Genomic DNA, 16,086 nt, shown 5'->3' with positions numbered 1-16,086 from the left:
GTACCTTTCTTTACTGACTAGCAGATACATTGAATCGTATATTTCTGTGTATTATATGAGAGCCACCCAATCCGTTTTCACATATACAGGGTGAATCACCTAAAACGTGAACCACATATACTACAGAAACGTAATGCGCCATTGGTGTGCGGTTTTCACAGAATGGATTGGTAGTCAGGGGCTCGTATTGTTAGCCAATAAACAGATCTGAATAATATTTAGAAATCGTATTATTGTGTAAAATTACACCTTTTTAAGTGGAACCATCTCTATTGACACTAACAAACTAAAAGTAGGGTAAATTAGAATGTCAGTGTGTTTGTTGCATATTCTATTGAGAGTGGTTTCGAGATATCTTATTTTGCAAAGTCCCACTCCGACACTTGTACAGTACCTATGCTAGCACACACTGACGAACAACACAAGTGCATACGTTAGCTATGTTGGTTCTGACCAATAACGAGACAATTGACCAACTGACCATCACAAGTTGTGTTCAAAATGACTACCGGCAGCTGCAACACAAGCTTTCAGTCTCGTAAGGCACGACTGCTGCATATGTGCTACCATTTCAGTGGAGATGTCAGAGCAAGCTGCGGTAATACGTCATTGCATATCATCGGGTGTAGCTGGTACCTCCTTGTAGGCAGTGTCTTTCAGCTTTCCCCACAGAAAAACGTCTACAAGCGTCAAATTCAGGGGCCGGCCGGTGTGGTCGAGCGCTTCTAGGCGCTTCAGTCTAAAACCGCGCTGCTGCTACGGTCGCAGGTTCGAATCCTGCCTCTGACATGATGTGTGTGACGTCCTTAGGTTAGTTAGGTTTAAGTAGTTCTAAGTTCTAGGGGACTGATGACCTCAGATGTTGAGTCCCATAGCGCTCATAGCCATTTGAACCATTTTTTCAAATTCGGGTGATGGGACGGCCAAGGTACAGGTCCTCTGCGTCCAATCCAGCGATATGGAAACAATTCGTGAAGACGTGCTGTAGTACTTCGTGCACTATGGGCTGCACAGCCATCATGTTGGTACAACAGGTTCCTCCTAGCCGGCAGAGGAACGTCTTCTAGCATCCGTGGAAGATTGTCTGGTAGGATGCTGTGACACTTGTGCGCGTTCAGTGTTCCGTCTATGTAAAAAGGATCTATGAGCTGATGGTTCACTACCCCACACAACACGTCTACACTCCATAGATGCTGACGTTCCACCTGACGAACCCAAAGGGGATTGTCAACAGAACAATAGTGCGTGTTCAGGGGGTTAACCTGGCCATGATCGGTAAATGTGGTTTCATAACTAAACACGATACGAGATACATCTGAAGTAACCTGTAGTGGTGCCCATGTACAGAAGTTATCTCGGTTCTCATAATCGTTTCCACGCAGCTCTTGATGGAGAGCGATGTGGTAGGGTTGGAACCTATCTGGATGGAGAATACGCGTCTTTTCCTCGTGCAGTTGCGCGGGAGCTAACGTGCGGATCGACTGTAACAGCAGCAAGAACACTAATTTACCCCTCTTCTGTCATCACTTGTTTCCTTCTGTTACGTTGGCTAGGTGTTACACTACCACTTTCACGTAATTGTTTGAAGAGGTTGATAAATACACTGCTGGCCATTAAAATTACTACACCATGAAGATGTCATGCTACAGACGCGAAAATTAACCGACAGGAAGAAGATTCTGTGATTTGCAAATGATTAGCTTTTCAGAGCATTGACACAAGGTTGGCGCCAGTGGAGACACCTACAACGTGCTGACATGAGGAAAGTTTCCAACCGATTTCTCGTACACAAACAGCAGTTGACCAGCGTTGCCTGGTCAAACGTTGCTGTGATGCCTCGTAAAAGGAGGAGAAATGCGTACCATCAAATGGTTCAAATGGCTCTGAGCACTATCCGACTTAATTTCTGAGGTCATCAGTCGCCTAGAACTTAGAACTAATTAAACCTAACTAACCTAAGGACATCACACACATCCATGCCCGAGGCAGGATTCGAACCTGCGACCGGAGCGGTCGCTCGGCTCCAGACTGTAGCGCCTAGAACCGCACGGCCACTCTGGCCGGCTGTACCATCACGTTTCCGACTTTGATAAAGGTCGGATTATAGCCTATCGCGATTTCGGTTTACCGTATCGCGACATTGCTGCTCGCGTTGGCCGAGATCCAATGACTGTTAGCAGAAGATGGAATCGGTGGGTTCAGGAGCGTAATACGGAACGCCGTGCTGGATACCAACGGCCTAGTATCACTAGCAGTCGGGATGGCAGGCATCTTATCCGCATGGCTGTAACGGATCGTGCAGCCACGTCTCGAAACCTGAGTCAACAGATGGGGACGTTTGCAAGACAACAATCATCTACACGAACAGTTCGACGATGTTTGCAGCAGCATAGACTATCAGCTCGGAGACCATGGCTACGGTTATCCTTGACGCTGCATCACAGACAGGAGCGCCTGCGATGGTGTACTCAACGACGAACCTGGGTGCACGAATGGCAAAACGTCATTTTTTCAGATGAATCTAGGTTCCGTTTACAGCATCATGATGGTCGCATCCGTGTTTGGCGACATCGTGGTGAACGCACATTGGAAGCGTGTATTCGTCATTGCCATACTGGCGTATCACCCGGCGTGACGGTATGGGGTGCCATTGGTTATACGTCTCGGTCACCTCTTGTTCGCACTGACGGCACTATGAACAGTGGACCTTACATTTCACATGTGTTGCCACCCGTGGTTCTACCCTTCATCGATCTCTGCGAAACCCTACATTTCAGCAGGATAATGCACGACCGCATGTTGCAGGTCCTGTGCTGGCCTTTCTGGATACAGAAAACGTTCGACTGCTGCCCTGGCCAACACATTCTCCAGATCTCTCACCAATTGAAAACGTCTGGTCAATGGTGTCCGAGCAACTGGCTCGTCACAATACGCCAGTCACTACTCTTGATGAACTGTGGTATCGTGCTGAAGCTGCATGGGCAGCTGTACCTGTACACGCCATCCAAGCTCTGTTTGACTCAAGGCCCAGGCGTATCAAGGCCGTTATTACGGCCAGTGGTGGTTGTTCTGGGCACTGATTTCTCAGGATCTATGCACTCAAATTGCGTGAAAATGTAATCACATGTCATTTCTAGTATAATATATTTGTCCAATGAATACCCGTTTGTCATCTGCATTTCTTCTTGGTGTAGCAATTTTAATGGCCAGTAGTGTAATTGCCTAGATGGTTGGCGTGCGTTGAGATGTACTTCCGCATACACCGTACTAGAACGAACTGCATTCTTCCTACACTCCTCATATACCATGAGCAAATCGGCTATTTCTGGACTGGTGAATCCAATGGTCCTCTAACGACCTACTGCGTGGATGTCACTCACTAGCTGACTAGCAAGTCGCATTGTAAAATGTATGAATTCCTAAGGGGCCAAACTGCTGAGGGCATCGGTCCCAACACATACACACTACTTAAACTAACTTATGCTAAGAACAACACACACACACCCATACCCGAGGGAAGACTCGAACCTGCGGCGGGAAGAGCTGCGCAATTCGTGGCATGGCGCCTCGAACCGCGCGGCAACTTCGCGCGGCTCGCATTGCACTCTAAGCAAACATAACAACATCGTGCCTAGTAACTATGCAGGTTGAATGGCACTAACAAGCATCGGTGTGGAAACTTTTCCAAATACAATGCCTCGTAAATGACTCGCACTAGAATCCTGCAACAGACACCACTGACGTTCTAATTTACCCTACTCTCACGTTATTAACGGCAATAGGCCTTCTTCCATTTAAAAAAGTGTATGTTTTGCAGAAAATATACACTTCGTAAGTCGTATTACAATCTGCTTATTGGCTAACAATACGTGCGCCTACTATCGACCCATTCTGTGAAAACCGCACATCAATAGCACATTCTCTTTCTGCAATAACTGCAATGCACGTTTAAGGTGATTCACCCGGTATATGAATATTTTTTTGTGGTTTACGCTGGCAACTGCTTTAATCTGAGCCTCAATATTTGTTTGTGAATGAACATGCTTCCTCCCTGTCGTCAACTGTGAAAAATAAAGTATGACTGTGGAGCTTCTATAGTGTAACACTGTTAATAAATTTAAAATGCTGCCGGTTTCAAATTGAGGGTATGTAAAAAATAGATGTTAATCGTGTGAGTGAATTGCAGTGTACAGCCGAAAGAAGGCAGCTCTGTCACATCAACTGATTGAATGTAAGATCCCTGTAAGCATTTTAAATACATTAAAAATTATATGGCTGTCAGTGAAGAGTCCCGGTAGCCAAGGGATCGAATGTATGTAGAGGGGAATATTTTATTTGTCGTTCCTCATCAGAGAGCAATACGGGGCTCTGAACTATTGAGGCGCTGCCAGTAGGAGAATCCAGACACCGCCGTAAGCGGCGTTCCCACTGCGTCTCGTAGGCAAGACGTCTGGTCATTGGCCTGCACTAAAAGGGACCGGCTTCGCAGCTCACAGCAGGTGTGGACACCATGGTCGCCATCGATCGCGTCACCTGCTGTGCCGGTATCGACATACGTGAGCTACACACCTGAAACAACCCATCAACTTTGCTCTGTATACCCATTAATAAACACGCTTAATTTACACGTAGAATAAATCTTGATTTTTGAGATTTAATTTTTATTGACCGAATTGGGGGAATAAGGAGGAGGACGTACAAGAGCAGTTGCACGTATTGGAACGGACAGTACAAGAATATGGGATGAAATTTAGTATAAGTACGAGTGAGATGATTATCGTAACAAGAAAGAAGTAGAGAGGAACAACTGGAATAACAATTTGTGGGGAACGATTGAGGAGAGTGGAGAGTCTCAAGTACCTAGGAAGCCTGATACAGGAAGATGGAAAAAACGACAGAGAAATAAACGAGCGGGGGAGAAAAGCAGAATCATTTCGGAAGAGTGTCAGAAGCCTTATATGCAGCAAGGATGTACCCCAAATCAGTAAAAAGATTATAACCCGGTCATATTATGTCCCGATCCTGACATATGCAATCAGAAACCTGGGTTATGAAAGGAAAAGAGAAAAGCAAAGTACAAGCTAGTTAGATGAAATTCTTGAAAAACAGTATTGGGGTGACAAAGATAGACAGGTTAAGAAATGAGAGGATCAGAGAGTTAATGAAGGTGGAACCATTACAGGAGGAGACAGAGTAATCGAGGCTGAGATGGCATGGACACGTTAAGAGAATGGAGGAGAAAAGCATACCCAGGAGGATACACGAGACGAAGTTGGAAGGAAAGAGACCAAGAGGAAGACCGAGACAGATGGCTGGAAGGAGAAGAGGAATGCGTCCAGATGAAAGGAGAAGACTGGACCAAGGTGAAGACGGAGAGATGGTGGCAAGACAGAAGACGATGGAGAGGCCTATGTTCCATACAGAATCGGCCAGAGGCTGGAAACTGTCTCAACTGATGATGATGAATTTCTATTGATAGTAAATTTTCCATGCAATATATAATAAGAGCCGAGAAACTAATTTGTATGTTGGCGTGGGACTGATGACCTCAATGACACCGATGACCTCGCTGTCTGGTCTCCTCCCCCACACCAGCTCAAGCAATCCCCTCAATCAATTAATCAATCAGTCAATGTTGGCTTGTCATGACCATGAGCCATCGCCACACAGCCAAATCAGCACTGCCGATGGCCTACCACTTGTCCCCTGCAGAGGGCCAACGGCTGTAGGCGAGGGTTCGCCTAATTTCAACGGCTAGCGCCAGATGATCCCAATCGGCGCGGAGGTCACGTGATGAGGACGCGCATGCACCACTACTTTCTTTGGGGGAGAATGTCGCACTACATTTTGCTTCCGCAAACACATCGCGCCGCCAATAGGAGTCCTGTGAGCGTCCAACACCAACATATTTTGGGTCGCGATGGTGGTGTCACAAGCAGCGTCATCGCAGTCAGCTTCTTGACGCCAAACGACCAAGCAGCCACTCCTCCAGACGCTCCATCTAGCGCTCCTCAAATGATCAAATGTGTGTGAATTCCTAAGGGACCAAATTGCTGAGGTCATCGGTCCCTAGACTTACACACTACTTAAACTAACTTATGCTGAGAACAACACATACCCATGCCCGAGGGAGGACTCGAACCTCCGGCGGGAGGGGCCCCGCGATCCGTGACATGACGCCTCAAACCACGCGGCCACTCCGCGCGGCCCGTTCCTCATGAGCCCACTTTTCCAGGGCGCCATTCTGTTGGAAGTGCTGTGCCTTACCGGTATTTGATTTTGGCCGAACTGATCGGTGGACTGTCTCAATCTGTTGTACTAGTGAACTTAAGGTTTACTAAGGCACTTAACTGCGGACTTTAGTTTTTGGCAGTATTATTCAGACTTCTCCTTATACACGGAGCAAGGTTATATTCCCTTGAACAAGCCTAATGTTTCTATTGGATCATCATCATCATCATCATCATCATCATCATCATTTAAGACTGATTATGCCTTTCAGCGCTCAGTCTGGAGCATAGTCCCCCTTATAACATTCCTCCATGATCCCCTATTCAGTGCTAACATTGGTGCCTCTTCTGATGTTAAGCCTATTACTTCAAAATCATTCATAACCGAATCCAGGTATCTTCTCCATGGTCTACCCCGACTCCTCCTACCCTCTACTGCTGAACCCATGAGTCTCTTGGGTAAACTTGCTTCTCCCATGCGAGTAACATGACCCGACCATGTAAGCCTGTTCGCCCTGACTGCTACATCTATAGAGTTCATTCCCAGTTTTTCTTTGATTTCCTCATTGTGGACACCCTCCTGCCATTGTTCCCATCTACTAGTACCTGCAATCATCCTAGCTACTTCATACCCGTAACCTCAACCTTATTGATAAGGTAACCTGAATCCACCCAGCTTTCGCTCCCATATAACAAAGTTGGTCGAATGATTGAATGGTGCGCAGATAACTTAGTCTTGGTACTGACTTCCTTCTTGCAGAAGAGAGTAGATCGTAGCTGAGCGCTCACTGCGTTAGCTTTGCTACACCTCGCTTCCAGTTCTTTCACTATGTTGCCATCCTGTGAGAATATGCATCCTAAGTACTTGAAACCGTCCACCTGTTCTAAATTTGTTCCTCCTATTTGGCACTCAATCCGTTTATATCTCTTTCCCGCTGACATTACTTTCGTTTCGGAGATGCTCATCTTCATACCAAAGTCCTTACATTTATTATCTAGCTCTGAAATATTACTTTGCAAACTTTCATTCGAATCTGCCATCACAACTAAGTCATCCGCATATGCGAGACTGCTTATTTTGTGTTCACATATCTTAATCTCACCCAGCCAGTCTATTGTTTTCAACATATGATCCATAAATAATATGAACAACAGTGGAGACAGGTTCTATTGGATGTCTTTACTAATACTGGGCAGTGATTTGCATCTGAAGTAGTGATCCAAGAATTAGCTAACTGCAATAATTGGATAAGACAATTTCTTTTCATTTACAAATTTCCAGAAGAGGGACTTTTCTCTACTCCATTTTCAACTTTTTTGTTTTTGGTGCAGTGATAAACCTTTACTTACCAATTTGTGCCTCAAACATTCAGAGCTGAAACTTAGGAGTAAAATGTATTGTATCTGACGGAGACAGCCTTGCAAAGGAGGTGGAACAGCTATAACCAGTGTTCAAAGATAATGGTTATTATCCACATCAGTTCAGCACCGTTTTAAGGAAGAAGAAAAGTGACCACCCACAAGATCAGGAGGAGAAAGAGTGGTTCAAGCACAGGGCGTTCCTCCCGTACGACGGCAATACTTCATCGCAATTGGGCAGGCCAATGGCTGAAAAAAAGGAAGTCATCGTTGTTGGTATCAGTAATGCCGACTTTACTCTTATACCTCAAATTTTGCATTCAGTGTGGCTCGGTTCACTCTTTTTTCTGGCAGTGTTAACTGTACGTTAACAGTGGTGCACTACAGGATGGGCAGTTTTACTGATGAAGGGTTGGCCAATATGAATGTTGCGTGTGGATCCACTGGCTGCAAAGGAAGTGCGTCACAAAGATGCTACGCTGAGCTGTTCCCGCAACTGTGGCAACCACAAAGTACACATGTTTCGTCCGAGAGTTCTTGCACTACTCTGTGTTTTGCGTTGTATGCTTTGTTGATTGTGTATTACAGGTTGTTTCCGTGTTCGAAGTTATTTTAATAGAAACGAAGGTATTGCGAAAACAGACCGATTAAACTGTAGTCACATTACCACTCTGCACCGTGCCAATGGATACCGCAAACTAAATTAAAGAAATACAGCAGCACACCTTAAGAAAATTTTTGGTGGCGGTCGACTTTGCCCTGTATATACAGCTGCTGTTACCTTGTCACAGAGCGACTTTTCTCTGTAAAGTGCTGGCGTACCTGAACCATAACACCCTCATTGATGACGCGCAGCCACTCAATGCGTTGTTCACCACACATATACTCATGTGTTTTCCATTACTTCGATTACAGAATGTGAAGCATATGACGCCAAAAATTATTTCACGACCTTTGGTGACTAACGAGTCTGCGAATTTCATATACAATTTGTGTGCGAGTCAATGGCGACTACGAGGAGGTAAATACGTACCGATGATACCTGTACATATGTGTAGAGGTATTTTTGCATTATTTTGCGGGTCATTACCAATTTGCTTCAAAAAGCTATTAACTACTGCCAAGATAACGATTACCGTTAAAAGCAAGTCTTTCTAGCAATTTAAACGCTTACCATGCCATGTGAAGTTGGTTCAGGTGTCGCTAGTGCCTGACAACGTACCAGAGTGGTCCTCATTTAAGTGCTGCAAAATACACAGGTTTACCATAAAATGTGGTGCACTTTGATGTCTCTAGTGTATACCTTTGGAGCCTGGAGTTTACTTTACGAGGTGAGGGTCAAAATATCACATAATGAGAGCAGTGGCTCTCGCTTTATGACTGCCAGGAAGAAGTAAACACGCCATTCTGCGATGGACATAGTTAGCTTTCAGGCCACGTGGACCAGTAGTTCAGACGCCATGTTGTAGCAACGTTCATGAGTGCTGAATCCACACAAGTATGAGGATCACTGCCGGTTTTCGCCAAGCAGCCTGTTTTGCTATCTTGTTGCTCGCTCGTCGCATTTCGATTAGCAAATATTACGATAAAAGTTCGAAAATATGGCTGCAACCAAGCTATACAATCATCCATGGTGCCGTTCTTGTGACAGTAAACTTTCTACTGTTGTGGTAGCATCATTTGACAGAAATCTTTCGCTCGCCTTCATTTTCTTGTGCGTAACAATAATCCTTGTTTGTGGTTTTCAACTGTTGACTAAACAGTGACTGACGCTGTAATAACGTGAAACTTCCTGCAGGTTAAAACTGTGTGCCGGACCGAATTCGAACTCGGGACCTTTGTATTTCGCGGGCAAGTGCTCTACCATCTGAGCTACCCAAGCACTACTCACGAACCGTCCCCACAGCTTCAATTCTGCCAGTACCTCGTCTCCTACCTTTCCCCAGGCTGTGGCTAAGCCATGTCTCCGCAATATCCTTTCTTCCAGGACTGCTAGTTCTGCAAAGTTCGCGGAAGAGATTCTGTGAGGTTTGGAAGGCAGGAGACGAGGTACTGGCAGAATTGAAGCTATGGGGAGGGGTCGTGCGTCGTGCTTGGGTAGCTCATATGGAAGATCACTCGCCCGCGAAATGCAAAGGTCCCGAGTTCGAGTCTCCGACCGGCACACAGTTATAATCTGCCAAGGAAGTTTCATATCAGCGCACACTCCAAGGCAGAGTCAAAATCTCATTCTGGTGTAATGACGTGTTAAGTTAATAGTATAAGCAAGCTTTTTCACTTATTTCAGTGCTACCACATTCATTAGCTGAGCTTCTTCCCTGCGGCTATGCCCACGTAAACTCGTTACAAATTTGGGAAATGTCGTTATGACCGCCTTGAGTTGCTGGTAAAATTCTTTATTTATACAACCAGTTTCAGTCGTATGGCCGTAATCACGTTCATAAAAATATTCACAGCATCACGTTAGGCGCCGGCCGGAGTGGCCGAGCGGTTCTAGGCGCTACAGTCTGGAACCGCGCGACCGCTGCGGTCGCAGGTTCGAATCCTGCCTCGGGCATGGATGTGTGTGATGTCCTTAGGTTAGTTAGGTTTAATTAGTTCTAAGATCTAGGGAACTGATAACCTCAGAAGTTAAGTCCCATAGTGCTCAGAGCCATTTTTTGTAGCCATCACGTTAGGCGAAATATAAAATCACTATCATCAGATGATAAAACATTGAATCAGTTCACAGCGTTAACGCTGATTACAGTTGTAACACGAATGCGTATACTATCTAGCACAGTTTTTATAGATTGACGATTTAATTTATGTTACGATATGTTAAACCAAATAGGGGTAATGCAGGAGTAGGTTTAATAATGAATAGGAAAATAGGAATGCGGGTAAGCTACTACAAACAGCATAGTGAACGCATTATTGTGGCCAAGATAGATACGAAGCCCACACCTACTACAGTAGTACAAGTTTATATGCCAACTAGCTCTGCAGATGACGAAGAAATTGAAGAAATGTATGATGAAATAAAAGAAATTATTCAGATTGTGAAGGGAGACGAAAATTTAATAGTCATGGGAGACTGGAATTCGAGTGTAGGAAAAGGGAGAGAAGGAAACATAGTAGGTGAATATGGATTGGGGGACAGAAATGAAAGAGGAAGCCACCTGGTAGAATTTTGCACAGAGCACAACATAATCATAACTAACACTTGGTTTAAGAATCATGAAAGAAGGTTGTATACATGGAAGAACCCTGGAGATACTAGAAGGTATCAGATAGATTATATAATGGTAAGACAGAGATTTAGGAACCAGGTTTTAAATTGTAAGACATTTCCAGGGGCAGAAGTGGACTCTGACCACAATCTATTGGTTATGACCTGTAGATTAAAACTGAAGAAACTGCAAAAAGGTAGTAAAGGAGTTTAGCTATTTGGGGAGCAAAATAACTGATGATGGTCGAAGTAGAGAGGATATAAAATGTAGGCTGGCAATGGCAAGGAAAGCGTTTCTGAAGAAGAGAAATTTGTTAACATCCAGTATTGATTTAAGTGTCAGGAAGTCATTTCTGAAAGTATTCGTATGGAGTGTAGCCATGTATGGAAGTGAAACATGGACGATAAATAGTTTGGACAAGAAGAGAATAGAAGCTTTCGAAATGTGGTGCTACAGAAGAATGCAGAAGATTAGATGGGTAGATCACATAACTAATGAGGAAGTATTGAATAGGATTGGGGAGAAGAGAAGTTTGTGGCACAACTTGACCAGAAGAAGGGATCGGTTGGTAGGACATGTTCTGAGGCATCAAGGGATCACCAATTTAGTATTGGAGGGCAGCGTGGAGGGTAAAAATCGTAGAGGGAGACCAAGAGATGAATACACTAAGCAGATTCAGAAGGATGTAGGTTGCAGTTGGTACTGGGAGATGAAAAAGCTTGCACAGGATAGAGTAGCATGGAGAGCTGCATCAAAGCAGTCTCAGGACTGAAGACCACAACAACAACACATGTTAACTGTACAATTCATCGTTTTATCGTCTGACGGTAACGATTTTATATTTCGGCTAACGTTAAGCTGTTGATATTTTTAAAACCTGCTGATAATAAGACGACTGAAATTGCTTGCATAAATAAACTATTTTACCAGTATATTAAGACGGTAATGTGACGTTTTTCAAATATATAAGAGCTATGGTGCACCACCACCAGAAAATACTTGTTATAGACCTTCAGGGATGAGTCCAAAGTCATAAGCGAAAATCGTTCTGATATCTGTGACAGTGCAATACATGTACAGGTACTGTCGTTGCTGTATGGTAGGCAACTTTCAGAGGTGGAAGTATGGACCAAAACAAAAAAATAATGTGCAGTAAATATTGGCTCTAAAGTGCATACCTCAAGATCATCTTCGCTAGCGTGAAATGCATCTCCTCCAGTGAGCAAGTGCCCAAAGCTTTTAAGATATGCATTTTAGAGCCCATATTTATTGTACATTTTCTTTTTGTTTTGGTGTATACTACCTCACCCAATAATATGGAAACCAAAGAACTTGCAGTAAAAGAGTTATATATATTACGCATACCTTAAGTGCTCTCACATGTTTATCAGCGATACTGCGAACCACATCTCTTTTACTGCAAGTTCTTTGGTTTCCATGTTATTGGGTGAGGTAGTATACACCAAAACAAAAAGAAAATGTACAATAAATATGGGCTCTAAAATGCATATCTTAAAAGCTTTGGGCACTTGCTCACTGGAGGAGATGCATTTCACGCTAGCGAAGATGATCTTGAGGTATGCACTTTCGTTATCGCTGGATATATTTCGTAAACCACATCAAATACTGACGAACCGATTCCACAGACCGTACGTAAGGAGAGGGGCTAGTGTAATTGTTTAATACAAACCATACAAAAATGCACGGAAGTATGTTTTTTAACACAAACCTACTTTTTTTAAATGGAACCACATTAGTTTTTTTAACACATCTGAACATATAAACAAATACGTAATCAATGCCGTTTGTTGCATTGTAAAATGTTAATTACATCCGGAGGTATTGTAACCTAAAGTTGACGCTTGAGTACCACTCCTCCGCTGTTCGATCGTGTGTATTGGAGAGCATTGCAACATACATCGCGTTTCTACAGAATGCTCTGCCAACGTTGCTCGAAAATGTCCCACTGGAAACGCGTCGACGTATGTGGTATCAGCATGATGGTGCACCTGCACATTCCGCAATTAACACTAGGCTGACCCTTGACAGGATGTTCGACGGGCGTTTCATAGGACGTGGAGGCCGCATACATTGGCCAGCCCGTTCTCCTGATCTTACACCTCTGGACCTCTTTCTGCGGGGTACGTTAAAGGAGAATGTGTACCGTGATGTGCCTACAACCCCAGAGGATATGAAACAACGTATTGTGGCAGCCTGCGGCAACATTACACCAGATGTACTGCGGCGTGTACGACATTCATTACGCCATAGATTGCAATTGTGTGCAGCAAATGATGGCCACCACATTGAACATCTACTGGCCTGACATGTCGGGACACACTCTATTCCACTCCGTAATTGAAAAAGGAAACCACGTGTATACGTGTACCTCACCCCTCATGGTAATGTACATGTGCGTCAGTGAAAAAGACCAATAAAAAGGTGTTAGCATGTGGACGTAATGTGCTGTTCCAGTCTCTTCTGCACCTAAGGTCCATCACCGTTCCCTTTGGATCCCTACGTAATTCGGTGCTCTCCGATACACACGATCGAACAGCGGAGGAGTGGTATTCAAGCGTCAACTTTAGGTTACAATATCTCCGGATGTAATTAACATTTTACAATGCAACAAACGGCACTAATTACGTATTTGTTTATATGTTCAGATGTGCTAACAAAACTAACGGGGTTCCATTTAAAAAAACGTAGGTTTGTGTTAAAAAACATACTTCCGTGCATTTTTTTATGCTTTGTATTAAACAATTACACTAGCCCCTCTCCTCACGTTCGGTCTGTGGAATCGGTTCGTCAGTATTTGATGTAGTTTACGAAATATATCCAGCGGTAACGTTAGGTGGCTCACCCTATATATATATATATATATATATATATATATATATATATATATATATATATATATATATCGGGTATAAAACCCGGGGCTTCGAATGCGGACAAGTATGTCATGTACATTGAATATATATACAGTATATATGATTCCGTCGTGTTTCATATCATACAAGTCTAAAGCGGGAATTAAATTTATCTTTGGTACTCAGCCGTGTGGTCCTGAAACATATTGACAGAATAATTGGCTCACTGCAGTACTCATTCTCTCGATCAGATCAGACAAGCATGGGTAGCACGGTAACAACTTGATATTCCACGTATTCGTGTCCTTTATCGCAGACCTACCTTGAAACCTCCCAACCATGTAACAGCGTCCCACTCCCAACTATGTGACACCCACGGGTTTTGACAAGCATAGCTCCCTAGCGTCAGTGGTGGTCAACCTAAAGTTTCCGAAAAAGTACGCGCAAGTGTCTGGAAGAGTTGAAACAGATTCCACGTGGTATCTGCCTCAACTCGATGCTTCCGCACGTTTACAAAACTTAGTGCGAGTTGTTCGTGTGTTAAAATGATTAATACAGACTCCTCTGACTTCACCATATTTAGTGTCCTGAGGAACCTGATAAGTTTGTATGCTCATCTCAACAATATCAGCCACAAAATCCGAAGTTTGGCAATTTGAATTGATCGTTCGCTCAGGAATTGTTGCCGTTTATAAAGAAATTAGATGTTGGGTACTTTTCCAATTCTTTGACATTTAGGTGACGTATCTTTGTGTTCATTACTACCGTAATGGCTTTTGGTGTGTAGAACAAAGGCGGATAGTCGGCAATATAAAAAATTTTCACCAGAATTGCTGGAAAAGATCTTGGATTACGTGAAGAGTGAGAAGATCACAGCTCACCAAGCTAATAGAGGGTATAGAATACATCGAAAAGTGATTCATGAAAGGATGAAACTGAAAAAGGAAAAACGATCTTTGACCTCTCACAACCTTGGCAGTCAAGGAGGACTATCAGAGCTTGAAGAGAATATAATCTGTGGCCATGTAATCGCTCTTACCATCTGTGGTTTTCCAATTGATACATTCGAACTGCAGCTGATTGTGAAGCATTATTTAACACGAGCTGGTCGTACTGTTCCTAGGTTCAAGGATAATCTGACAGAAGAAAGTGGGATGACATGTTTTTCGGAGGACATTGGGAGCAAGGATCAATGCTGAATGTGTTTTTCGATAATCTGGAAACTGAGTAGCAGGGAGAGTATATGAAGTTATGACGATTGAGACTTAACAGACGAACTAGCTTCTACGAAAGTCACAGCAAAAAGAGGTTGCAAGCACCTGGAAATTATTAAAAATGCTACTAAACTGTCAATCTGTATAATGATGTGTGGCAGTGCGGCGAGAGAACTGGCCCCGTTTTATCTGACTTACAAGGCTGAAAACGTTTATCATGAGTTAAAGTAGGGGGGAGGTGAGAGGCACTACGAACACGCTACAGTCGGTGAAAGAGCGGGTAATTTGACATGCGGACATTAGAAGATTGGTCTGAGTCCAGTTTGTTGATTATTTTAAGGAAACAGTTTGGAAATGAAGTGATTTTCCTGGTTCAGGTCCCGTTCTTTTATGTGAATGTGTGTGTTTGTACCTGTTCTTACAAGAATCAAGATTTGTTTTTAAGATTCCTATCAGAAAGTTTATTTTTGGATGTGTTGTGGGCTAAAATTTAACTGTTTTTAGGAACTGGAATGCGTTAATTCCGATAAACGCACTACAACAATGTGACACATCCACTGTGAATGATTTTTCCCCGTGAGATGAGGGGTGTCACATAGCTGAGTGACTTGCGCTCTCAATCAAGTGACACACACACAAGAAATTCATCCATCCCCTCCTATAAGAGATATATCTTTTAAAGAGACGGAATTCAAAAGAAGAGGCGTGTAGCTATGTTGAGTAAAATCCTCAGCCTTGAGCATGAAATATTACGGGAGTTACGTACAAAATACCTAAAAAAGTGTCAATGTTGGGGGAATTCTGTGGCGTCATTGCAGCTGATGGGAGAGCTATTCCAGGACAATGGCGATATCGCCAGTGGTCGGCAAATGTCAACGACGGTAACGACGTCCTGAATACGTTTCTTTTCAATTTTATTTGGTCTTTGTTGCTGCTGCACCATACTTCGAGTCCTGTATGATACACACAATCTCTTTGGCCTCTCTCAACAGAGGGCATAGCTTGTTTTGGCGGTGTTGGGTACTTACCGTCTGCATAGCATATTTCAGCCTAGTTTTCTCTCTGTTACAGATCATTTGCGCCATTGATTGGATCATAATGCTAGGTTGTGGTTAAAGTATAGCACTTATTTCCACAAAAGAGAGAAATAGTCACCCTCTTGGTAGTTCTGTTTAAGTTTTCGTCCTAACAGTTCATA

At 43.6% G+C, this 16,086-nt stretch overlaps 1 protein-coding gene across 2 annotated transcripts in view; it reads right to left on the bottom strand.

Moving 5' to 3' along the window:
• LOC124595102 (serpin B6-like) overlaps nucleotides 1-16,086 on the bottom strand; it is a 62,417-nt gene that overhangs the window by 8,809 nt on the left and 37,522 nt on the right. The window lies entirely within an intron of this gene.

This window comes from Schistocerca americana, chromosome 2 (assembly GCF_021461395.2).
Source record: "Schistocerca americana isolate TAMUIC-IGC-003095 chromosome 2, iqSchAmer2.1, whole genome shotgun sequence".
Taxonomy (NCBI): Eukaryota; Metazoa; Arthropoda; class Insecta; order Orthoptera; family Acrididae; genus Schistocerca; species Schistocerca americana.
The sequence above is the reverse complement of the archived record's forward strand: the minus strand, read 5'-3'. Positions and strand labels throughout refer to the sequence as shown.